Here is a 13066-nt window from a genome sequence, read left to right on the forward strand (position 1 = left end):
GAGCCCGATGTGGGGCTCGATCCCAGGACCCTGAGATCACAACCTGAGCCGAAGGCAGAGGCTTAACCCACTGAGCCACCCAGGTGCCTGGTAATCTATCTCTTAATATCTCTGAATGTAACTTGGTGATTCATCCCTTTAGTTTCAACAGAGTTCTTCCTTTTTCACCTCCAAACCACCTACGACCAAACCACATTTGTCCATTCTTAAGTAGTTTTTCAAGTGCCCGTGTGGGGGACCATAGCACATCAACTATGTAAATCTCTGCAATTTAAGTGTGTATTTAATACTTGGATTTATCTATAGATTTCTTCCTCATGTCTAAAACAGAATTCTCCAAAATTTCATTCCTTGGAATATTCATGATCATTTCATGAGCTGCTCATAGATTTACTTAATTTTGGTGTGTGTGTGTATATATGTATATGGATATGGAGATATATATATAATTCTCCTTAGCAGTATGTAAGTTAGGTAGGGTTCTTTACTACACGGCTTTTCCAAGTCTTTGTGTGCAAATGTATTAAAATAAAAGAATGTAATAGGATTTGCTTCTCATTAGGCATTTGCTCACAGGTTTCTGTATGCCTGTTTGTGTAACTGTATTTGGGAGAAATACCTGTTGATAGATCATAAGGTTAATTCTTTTTTTTTAAGATTTTATTTATTCATTTGACAGACAGAGGTCACAAGTAGGCAGAGAGGCAGGCAGAGAGAGAGGAAGGGAAGCAGGCTCCCTGCTGAGTAGAGAACCTGACATGGGGCCTGATCCCAGGACCCTGAGATCATGACCTGAGCTGAAGGCAGAGGCTTTAACCTGCTGAGCCACCCAGGCACCTCAGGGCTTGATCCCAGGACCCTGAGATCATGACCTGAGCTGAAGGCAGAGACTTTAACACACTGAGCCACCCAGGCGCCCAGGTTAATTCATTTTAATAGTAGTCTAAAGCACTGTTTTTTCAAAGCATGGGTTGCATGATACTGTCATTTGAACTCATTAAATCAATTTAGTAGATAATAACTAGTATCTTTTCTTAAATGAGAGAATAATACAGAAAATTCTACAGTATATTGTATGAAGATAGCTAATAATTTTTGTGAAATTTTGATTTTAGCTTTATGTGTATGTATGTACGTGTGTGTGTGTGTGTGTGTGTGTTTGTGTGAATGTATGTGTATGAAAAGTGTTGGGACATAAAATATCCTTCATAGTGTAAATAGTAGTCAAAATTTTGAATAGTACTAGTCTGAAGCATAGACTTTAAGGTAACCATAGGAGGATGAAATGAACTACCACTAGCAGGGAGAGGTGGCCTAGCAGAGAGCAAAGTACTGGGAATTTAGAAGCATGAGATGGCAGAGTCTAAAAACAGAGAGGGTTAGAAAGAAGACATTAAGGAAAAGAAAAAAAAAAAGTTTATTCCTACATCTTCTAGGATGAAATGTCTGCTGTACATCCCAGGGAACAGAAGGAACAAATCTTGCAAAATCTTGCACATGAAAATGCATAGTGTGTAAATAGCAGAGGAATCAGAATTGGATAGTTCAGCTGTGTCCTTATCTAGAGAGCCAGGACTGTGTGTGCAGAATGCTGGACAAAGGAATAAGTCAGAGAGACCTAGAACCTGAAAGGTCCTTATGCCATCAGAAAATGTGAGTCATGTGAATGCCTAGAGAGTCACTTGTGGTTTTGTGGTCTTTTTTGTTGTTTTTTGTTTTTCTCTTTTTGGCTACTGAGAATAAGAGTGCTTCTTATGTGTTGAAGGATGCCCCTTTGGTGTGGTTCATGGGAAAAGGCAGCATCACAGCCCCCATTACAAAAGCAAAGGTGGTAGATATCTGGTAGATAGTTCTCTGAAGGCTAGGGGTATCATCAAGGTATGACAGTGGGATACCTCAGCCAGGTGGTACTACAGAGACAATTAGAGGATATTCACAACAGCTATGGAGCTGGGGGCTCTGCAGCAGTGACAGTGAGAGTTCAATGGTTATGGCTCACATGGAGTTTCCTAATGAAATTGCTCTAACTATGTGGTCTGTCCTATAGTTTTAGCTAGCTGTCAGACTTTCCTGTTTCCTTCTTGTCCAGATCCAGGGCTCCAACTTCTCAATAAATCTTTGATCTAATGAAAAACTTTTATATCTTGTTTTGATCTTACAGCTTTACTGAGGTATATTTGAGGTGCAATAAATTGTACGTATTTAAAGTATAATTGGTGTTTTGACTTACATATACACCCATTAAATCATCAAAACAATCCAATAATAAACATACGCATCATCACTAGAGATGTCCTCCCTCAACCCCACCTCTTACCCTCAACTTCTCCAGACTCTCCAATCCAAGCCAACCACTGATCTGTTTTCTAATACTATAGATAAGTTTAATTTGCATTTCCTAGAATTTTATATTCATGGAATGATACATTAAATATATACACTTTTCTCTCTGGTTTCTTATACTTAGCATAATCATTTTAAGATTCATTCATATTATTGCATGTATCCATATTTCATTTAATTTCAGTATTAAGTGATATTCTCTTCTGTGGATATGACACAACATGTCTGCTCTGTTGATGAACATTTGAGTCATTTTCATTCTTCCCATTATAAATAAAACTGCTGTGAATGTTAAGGTACAAGTTTACGTAGAGACAAATCCTTTTCACTTATCTTGGATAAATATCTAGGAGTGGGAGCACTGCATTGCATACTAGATATATATTTAACTTTTTAAAACTGACACATATTCTCTAAAGTTATTGTATCATTTACATCAATACCAGCAGTGCATAAGATTTCTAGCTGTTTTGCATTCTCAGTATGGTTGGTCTTTCTAGTTTTTGCCATTTAGATAGGTGTCAAGTGACATCTCATTGTGATTTTGATCTGTCTTTCTCTAGGAGTGAAGTTGAGGAAATTTTCATGTGCTAATTAACCAGTCTTTTTTTAAATTTCTTTTATTAACTTATAATGTATTATTTGCTTCAGGCATACAGGTCTGCGAATCGTCAGTCTTACACAATAATTTACCAGTCATACAGTACAGCTAAATATCTTGATAGTGGTGATGGTTACAAAAAGAAACATATGTGATAAAATCACATATAACCACACACACACTTAAGTGCATGTATATAAATGGTAAAATTTGAGTAAGTTCTCTGGAACTTACTCTGTCAGTTTCCTGGTATCAATACTATAGTTATGCAAGATTTAACATTGGAGAGGCTGGTGAAGGGTTCCGTGGCCATTGTACCCTTCTTTGCAAATTCTTATTAATCTATAATTAATTCAGTAATCTTTTTTTTTTAAAGATTTTATTTAACTTGACAGAGATCACAGGTAGACAGAGAGAGAGGAAGGGAAGTAGGCTCGCAGCTGAGCAGAGAGCCCGATGTGGGAACTCGATCCCAGGACCCTGGGATCATGACCTGAGCTGAAGCCAGAGGCTTTAACCCACTGAGCCACCCAGGCGCCCAATCTGTAATTACTTCAAACTGAAAGAAATTACTTTTAGATTAACCCTTTCTTAAATCTTTTATCCCCCAAGCTCCTTTGTATTTAGTTCCTCACGTTCTCATATAATTTTTTTAATGTGTTACCTATACTGACCTTGTGCTACTTCATATCCCCATTTTACTCTTTATGTGTTACAGATTCACTGCTGCTGAACTGTGCTGTGTTCTGGACTCTCCTGATACCACTAAGGTAATCAATGAGCCAGTATTTGTCTATTTTTGTCCCTCTCCTCCAACCAGACTTACCTTTGTGGTACTGTTAATCACTTTTTCCTTCCAGAAGCTCTCTAACTTCCTTGACTTTCTTAACAACCCAATTTTCTGGATCTCTTCACATCAGTGAGTCTCCAGTTCCTAGGTAGACACTTATCTTCTACCTAATCCTTAAATTATGTGTTAATTGAGATGCCAAATTATTTTTGTGTCAATTGAGAAGCCAAACAATACAGATACAAAATATTAAACACAGCGGGGATATAGCTCAGTGGTAGAGCATTTGACTGCAAAATATTAAACACAGCATAAATTTATTTGCCTTTCATATCAGATTTTGGATCCAAGTTTTTTCATCTTTTTGCTGAGGCATCTCTAATTGATTTGTACTTGTCCGCTTAACTGAAGTAGAGACAGAGTCCTTTCTATATTTCAGCCAGTGGGAGGGAAAAAAGTGGCATCCTGAGCCAGTCACCTTATCTGTACGTTAGAAATGACCCAGCAATTGCACACATCACCCCTTCTACTATCCCAGGGACTAAACTCGGTCAAAGAACCATGCAGCTACAAGAGATGCTGGAAAATGTGGTTTCTGGCATCATGAGGGTGAGAAAGCTAAAAGCTCATTACTGTGGAGGAAGAATGGATTAGGAAGGACCTCTAGCAATCTTTTATTTGCAGTATTCCTCAGGGTTTCATCCGTAGTTAGCTTATTCTTTTCTTTTATACATTTTCAAAAGATAATTTAGTCTGTTTCTTGATTTTCACTTAATTGATTTTAGTCCCAATCTTGGATCTCCTTTTTCTCACCTTCACTAGCCTTTGACATCAATGATCTACTTGCCTGCTTGACTTCTGCAGATACCTTACCCACTTTTCTATCCCATCTAGAATGGTGGTTTTCAAAGGTAGCCAATTTGTAACTCTGGAGATATTTGGCAGTCTCTAGAGAGATTTTTTCATTGCCACAACTGAGGGTGGTGGTGGTGGGGGTGTTCCTACTGACATGTAGTGGGTCAAAGTCCAGGATGTTTCTAAACATACTGTTGATGCACAGTATAGCCCTCTACGACAAAGACTTATGTACCCCAAAATGTTAATAGTGCTACTGTTGAGAAACCTTGACCTAGAATATTGCTGGTTACCTAGTAGAAGTTCATAAATTTTGAAAGAATAATTCAGTAGAACATGGAGAAAATACAAACTCAGTAGTCTTCATGACATAAATAGTAAAGATGAGGTTATCATATGTTCTCATTCATAATCAACTACTCAATAATAATAATAATGCTTACAACTTACTGAGCTTTGTATATCTCATTCCATTTAAAAATAACAAGCCTATGGGGTATTATCACATTGCATAGATGAGCAAAACAAGGCTTAAAGAGCTTAAGTAATTGCCTAATATCAAAAAACTAGATCTCCAGGATTTCCATGGCTATTAAGGTACCCTATGACCTCTGGAATTCATCTTCCTTCCACTACACACTCAGTCCTTTAATTGAATGCTCAAACAGATAGGAGATGCATTGGACCTCTTCTTCTTCCTTTTCTGCTGGTGGCCACCCCAGGCAAGGATAAACTCCTGCCTGAAAATTTATATTCCTCCCCTTGAAAAAACTGTAATATCATTTTAGCCTAAAATTTTCAGAAGAGGGAAAACTAAGAAAACCCTTCCTTATAGCTCTGACCTTGCATATGTTTTGAACTGGCTAGAAAACTCCAAAAGACCCAGGTCACACAACCCCAGCTCAGTCTCATAAGGAAATCCCAACTGCTTGCTTGATTTGCCTCTGGGATTCTCCATTAACTTAGACCAGTGAAAGGAAACATCTATAAAGTACTTTATTGATATATAAAGATGTATCATCTATTTTTTCCTTACTCAAGTTCATACTCTATTCCTCAGGAACTATAATTTTTTTTTCCATTTAAGGAAAGATGGGAAAATATTTTCTATGAGAGACTGTTAGAAACAATATGGCATAAATAGATAAAAAGTAATAATCTGTCCTGGGAAATGCATATCTTCAGAGAAGGGAAAGAAACAGAAATGCCTTTCTAAAGTTCTCTTCTTCTGTCTTCTGAACACCATCAATTATTCACTCAAGAGGCTGATGGGAGGAAAAGGAAAGATTCTGTGGGTAGACATGCTGAAGTATTAGAAGAGAACTCAGAGACAGTATAAACAAAGAGATTTTTATTCATTTACAACTTTTAACTATGTCAAGTGACAATTACCAGAAAAGGGCAGTAAAGATTTTAGTGGGAAATCCCATTACATTAAAATTGAAGTATATGAAATCATCCTACATTCTTTGTTCTTTTAAAACGAGTGAGTTTTTTAAAAATTCATTTTTAAGTGTAATCCTGTTTTTTTTTAATTAACATATAATGTATTATTTGTTTCAGAGGTACAGGTCTGTGAATCATCATTCTTATACAATTCACAGCACTCACCATAGCACATACCCTCCCCAGTGTCCATAACCCAGCCACCCTATCCTTCCCCCTCACCACCCAGCAACCTTCAGTTTGTTTTGTGGGATTAAGAGTCTCTTATGGTTTGTCTCCCTCCCCAGTCCCATCTTGTTTCACTTTTTCCCTCCCTACCCCCATGAGCCTCTGCCCTGCCTCTCAAATTCCTCATATCAGAGAGATGATATGATAATTGTCTTTCTCTCATTGACTTATTTCACTCAGCATAATACCTTCTAGTTCCATCCACGTCATTGCAAAAGGCAAAATTGGGGGGGGGGCGTTGATGGCTGTATAGTATTCCATTGTGTGTGTGTGTGTATGTATACATACACAATATTGTATGTGTGTGTATATATATATGTATATATACAATATACCAAATATATTTGTGTGTGTATACCAATTCTTTATCCATTCATCTTTTTTTTTAAGATTTTATTATTTATAGGACAGATCACAAGTAGGCAGAGAGGCAGGCAGAGAGAGAGAGGGAAGCAGGCTCCCTGCTGAGCAGAGAGGCCAATGCAGGGCTCGATCCCAGGACCCTGAGATCATGACCCAAGCCGAAGGCAGAGGCTTAACCCACTGAGCCATGCAGGCACCCCATCCATTCATCTTTTGATGGACATCTAGGTTCTTTCCATAGTTTGGTTATTGTGGACATTGTTCCTATAAACACTTGGGTGCATATGCCCATTCGGAACACTACATTTTTATCTTAGGTAAATACCCAGTAGTGTGATTGCTGGGTCATAGGGCAGCTCTATTTTCAACTTTTTGAGGAATCTCCATACTCTTTTCCAGAGTGGCTGCACCAGCTTTCATCCCCACCAAAAGTGTAGGAGGGTTCCCCTTTCTCTGCATCCTTGCCAACATCTATTGTTTCCTGACTTGTTAATTTCAGCCATTCTAACTGGTGTGAGGTGGTATCTCATTGTGGTTTTGATTTGTATTTCCCTGAAGGCTAGCGATATTGAACATTTCTTCACATGTCTGTTGGCCATCTGGATGTCTTCTTTGCAGAAATGTCTGTTCATGTCTTCTGCCCATCTCTTGATTGGATTATTTGTTCTTTGGGTGTTGAGTTTGTTAAGTCCTTTATAGATATTGGATACAAGCCCATTATCTGATATGTCATTTGCGAATATCTTCTCCCATTCTTTCGGTTGTCTTTTGGTTTTGTTGACTCTTTGCTTTGCTGTGCAAAAGCTTTAGATCTTGATGAAGTTCCAATAGTTCATTTTTGTCCTTGCTTCCCTTGCCTTTGGAGATGTTTCTAGGAAGAAGTTGCTGCAGCTGAGGTCGAAGATGTTACTGCCTGTGTTCTTCTCAAGGATTTTGATGGATTCCTGTCTCCCTTGCTTCCCTTCCCTTTGCGATGTTTTTAGAAAGAAGTTACTGTGGCTGAGGATGAGGAGGTTGCTGCCTCTGTTCTCCTCAAGGATTTTGATGGAATCCATCTCACATTGAGGTCTTTCATCCATTTTGAGTCTACTTTTGTGTGTGGTGTAAGGAAATGGTCCAGTGTAATTCTTCTGTATGTGACTGTCCAATTTTCCCAACACCATTTGTTGAAGACACTGTCTATTTTCCATTGAACATTCTTTCCTACTTTGTCAGAGATTAGTTGACCATAGAGTTGAGGGTCCATTTCTGGGCTCTCTATTCTGTTCCACTGATCTATGTGTCTGTTTTTGTGCCAGTACCGTACTGTCTTGGTGATGACAGCTTTGTAATAGAACTTGATGTCTGGAGTTGTGATGCCACCATCTTTGGTTTTCTTTTTCAACATTCCTCTGGCTATTTGGGGTCTTTTCTCGTTCCATATAAATTTAAGAGTTATTTGTTCTATTTCCTTGAAAAACACTGATGGTATTTTGAAAGGGATTGCATTAAACATTTAGATTGCTTGAGATAGCATAGGCATTTTCATAGTATTTTTTCTTCCAGTGAAGGAGCATGGAACTTTTTCCATTTGTTTGTGTATTCCTCAGTTTCTTTCATGGGTACTTTATACTTTTCTGAGTACAAATTCTTTGCCTCTTTAGTTAGGCTTATTCCTAGGTATCTTATGGTTTTGGGTGCAGTTGTAAATAGGATCAACTCCTTAATTTCTCTTTCTTCTGTCTTGCTGTTGGTGTAGAGAATTGCAACTGATTTCTGTGCATTGATTTTATATCCTGACACTTTACTGAATTCCTGTATGAGTTCTAGCAATTTTGGAGTGGTTTTCCACAAAAAGTATCATATTATCTGCAAAGAGTGAGAGTTTGACTTCTTCTTTGCTGATTAAGATGCCTTTTTTTTTCTTTTTGTTGTGTGATTGCTGAGACTAGGACTCCTAGTACTATGTTGAATAGCAGTGGTGATAATGGACATCCTTGTCGTGTTCCTGACCTTAGGGGAAAAGCTCTCAGTTTTTTTGCCAGTGAGAATAATATTCACTGTTTGTTTTTCATAGATAGCTTTGATGATATTGAGATATGTACCCTCCATCCCTACACTGTGAAGAGCTTTGGTCATGAAAGGATGCTGTACTTTGTCAAATGCTTTTTCAGCACCTATTGAGAATATCCTACTTGTTCTTTCTTTTATTAATGTATTGTATCACATTGATTGATTTGCAGATGTTGAACCAGCCTTGCAGCCCAGGAATAAATCCCACTTGGTCATGGTGAATAATCCTTTTAACATACTGTTGGATCCTATTGGTTAGTATCTTGGTGAGAATTTTCACATCTGTGTTCATCAAGTATATTGGTCTGTAATTCTCCTTTTTGTTGGGGTCTTTGTCTGGTTTTGGGATCAAGGTAATGCTGGCCTCAAAAAATGAGTTTGGAAGTTTTCTTTCCATTTCTACTTTTTGGAACAGTTTCAGGAGAATAAATAGGTATTAATTCTTCTTTAAATATTTGGTAAAATTCTCCTTGGAAGCCATCTGTCCCTGGGCTCTTGTTTGTTGGGAGATAATTGATGACTGCTTCAATCTCCTTACTGGTTATGGGTCTATTCAGGTTTTCTATTTCTTCCTGGTTCATTTTTGGCAGTTTATATGTCTCCACGAATGCATCCATTTCTTCCAGATTGTCAAATTTCCTGGATATTTGTTCATATGTTCTTATAAGTGTTTGTATTTCTTTGGTGTTGCTTGTGATCTCTCCTCTTTCATTCATGATTTTATTAATTTGGGTCCCTTCTCTTTTCTTTTTGATAAGTCTGGCCAGGGGTTTATCAATCTTATTAATTCTTTCAAAGAACCAGCTGCTAGTTTTGTTGATTTGTTCTCCTGTTCTTTTGGTTTCTATTTCATTGATTTTTGCTCTGGTCTTTATTATTTCTCTTCTCCTGCTGGGTTTAGGCTTTCTTTGCTGTTCTTTCTCCAGCTCCTTTAAGTGTAGGGTTAGGTTGTATACTTGAGACCCTCTTTGACCCTCTGGTTTCTTGGGAAAGGCTTGTATAGCTATATACTTTCCTCTCAGGACTGCCTTTGCTGTGTCCCAAAGATGTTAAACAGTTGTGCTTTCATCTTCATTTGTTTCCATGAATTTTTAAAATTCTTCTTTAATTACCTGGTTGACCCATTCATTCTTTAGTAGGATGCTCTTTAGCCTCCATGTATTTGGGTTCTTTCCAAATTTCCTCTTTTGATTGAGTTCTAGTTTCAAAGCATTGTGGTCTGAAAATATGCAGGGAATGATCCCAATCTTTGGGTACCATTTGAGACCTGCTTTGTGACCCAGGATGTGATCTATTCTGAAGAATGTTCCATGTGCACTAGAGAAGAATGTGTATTTTGTTGCTTTGGGATGGAATTTTCTAAAAATATCTGTGATGTCCATCTGGTCCAGTGTGTCATTTAAAGCCTTTATTTCCTTGTTGATCTTTTGCTTAGATGATCTGTCTTTTTCAGTGAGGGGGGTGTTAAAATCCCTTACTATTATTGTATTATTGCCAATGTATTTCTTTGATTTTGTTATTAATTGGTTTATATAATTGGATGCTCCCATTATAGAGGCATAGAAAATTAAAATTGTTAGGTCGTCTTGTTGTACCGACCCTTTAAGTATGATATGGTGTCCCTCCTCATCTCTTATTATAGTCTTTGGCTTAAAATCTAATTTATCTGATATAAGGATTGCCACCCCAGCTTTCTTTGATGTCCATAAGCATGGTAACTTGTTTTCCACCCCCTCACTTTAAATCTGGAGTTGTCTTTGGGTCTAAAATGAGTTTCTTGCAGATAACACAATGGGTCTTGGTTGGGTGGTGGGGGTTGGGTTTTTGTTTGTTTATTTGTTTTGTTTTGTTTTTTTCCATTATGATACCCTGTGTCTTTTGATTGGGGGCATTTAACCCATTTACATTCAGGGTAACTACTGAAAGATATGAATTCAGTGCCTTTGTATTGCCTGTAAGGTGACTGTTACTGTATATTTTCTCTGTTCCTTTCTGGTCTGTTACTTTTAGGCTATCTCTTTGCTTAGAGAACCTCCTTCAGTATTTCCTTTAGGGCTACTTTCGTGTTTGCAAATTCTTTTAGTTGTTGTTGTTTTTTTTTTTTTATTTTTCCTTTGTCCCAAAAGCTTTTTTTTTTAATTTACTTTTTAAATTTCTTTTCAGTATTCAGTATTTCTTTTCAGTATTCCAGAATTCATTGTTTATGCACCACACCCAGTGCTCCATGCAATACATGCCCTCCACATTACCCTCCACCAGGCTCACACAACCTCCCACTCCCCTCCCTTCCAAAACCCTCAGTTAGTTCCTCAGAGTCCACAGTCTCTCATGGTTTGTCTCCCCCTCCAATTTCCCCCAAATCCCTTCTCCTCTCCATTCCCCATGTCCTCCGTGTTATTCCTTATGTTCCACAAATAAGCAAAACCTATGATAATTGACTCTCTCTGCTTGACTTATTTCACTCAGCATAATCTCTTCCAGTCCCATCCATGTTGATACAAGTGTTGGGTATTCATCCTTTCCGATGGAGGCATAATACTCCATATTATATATGGACCACATCTTTTTTATCCATTTGGCCATTGAAGGGCATCTTGGTTCTTTCCAATTTGGCAACTGTGGCCATTGCTGCTATGAACATTGGGGTACAGATGGCCCTTCTTTTCACTACATCTGTATCTTTGGGGTAAATACCCAGTAATGCAATTGCAGGATCATAGGGTAGCTCTATTTTTAATTTCTTAAGGACTGGTTCCCAAAGTGGCTGTACCAACTTGCATTCCCACCAACAGTGTAAGAGGATTCCCCTTCTCCACATCCTCTCCAATACTTGTTGTTTACTGTCTTGTTAATTTTGGCCATTCTAACTGGTGTAAGGTGGTATCTCAATGTGGTTTTGATTTGAATCTCCCTGATGGCTAGTGATGATGAACATTTTTTCATGTGTCTGGTAGCCATTTGTGTGTCTTCATTGGAGAAGTGTCTGTTCATATCTTCTGCCCATTTTTTAATATGATTGTCTGTTTTGTGTGTGTTGAGTTTGAGGAGTTCTTTATAGATCCTGGATATCAACCTTTTGTCTGTACTGTCATTTGCAAATATCTTCTCCCATTCCATGGGTTGCCTCTTTGTTTTGTTGAATGTTTCCTTTGCTGTGCAGAAGCTTTTGATCTTGATGAAGTCCCAAAAGTTCATTTTCACTTTTGTTTCCTTTGCCTTTGGAGACATATCTTGAAAGAAGTTCCTGTGGCCAATGTCAAAGAGGTTACTGCCTATGTTCTCCTCTATGATTCTGACGGATTCCTGCCTCATGTTGAGGTCTTTATCCATTTCGAGTTTATCTTCGTGTATGGTGTAAGAGAATGGTCGAGTTTCATTCTTCTACACATAGCTATGCAATTTTCCCAGCACCATTTACTGAAGAGACTGTCTTTATTTCCTTCTATTTTTGATGACAGCCTACCTGGAAATAGTGTTTCTGGCTGCATATTTTTCTCTTTTAGTGCTCTGAATAGATCATGCCAGTCCTTTCTGGCCTACTAGGTCTCTGGATAGGTCTGCTGCCAGTGTAATATTTCTACCATTGTATGTTACAGACCTCTTGTCCTGAGCTGCTTGCAGGACTTTCTCTTTGTCACTGAGACTTGGAAGTTTTACTATTAGATGATAGGGTGTGGACTTATTTTTATTGATTTTGAGGGGAGTTCCTGTGCCTCCTAGATTTGGATGCTTATTCCCCTCGCCAAATTGGGGAAATTCTCTGCTATGCTTTGCTTCAATATACCTTCTGCCCCTCTCTCTCTTTCTTCTTCTTCCAGGATCACAATTATTCTATTGTTTCATCTTATGATATCACTTATCTCTCGAATTCTGCCCTTGTGGTACAGTAGTTGTGTGTCTCTCTTTTGCTCATCATCTGTATCATTTGGTCTTCTATATCACTAATTCTCTCTTCTGCCTCATTTATCCTAGCAGTAAGAGCCTTCAGTTTTTATTGTACCTCATTAATAGCTTTTTAAAATTTCAACTTTGTTAGATTTTAGTTCTTTTATTTCTCCAGAAAGGATTTTATTTTTCCAGAAAGGGATTCTCTAGTATCTTTCATGCTTTTTTTCAAGCCCAGCTAGCACCTTGATAATCATCATTCTAAACTCTAGTTCTAACATATTACTAATGTCTGTTTTGATTCAGTCCCTAGCCATCAGTACTGCCTCTTATTTTTTTGTTTTGTTTTGTTTTGTTTTGAGGTGAGTTTTTCTGCCTTGTCATTTTATCCAGATAAGTATAGGTGAATGAGAGAACAAAGTGCTAAAAAGGTAGCAATGACCCCAGAAAAATATGCACTAACCAAATTGAAAGAGACCCAAAACCAAGGGCAGAAGAATGGA

This window comes from Martes martes (genome assembly GCF_963455335.1).
Source record: "Martes martes genome assembly, chromosome: 9".
Lineage (NCBI taxonomy): Eukaryota > Metazoa > Chordata > Mammalia > Carnivora > Mustelidae > Martes > Martes martes.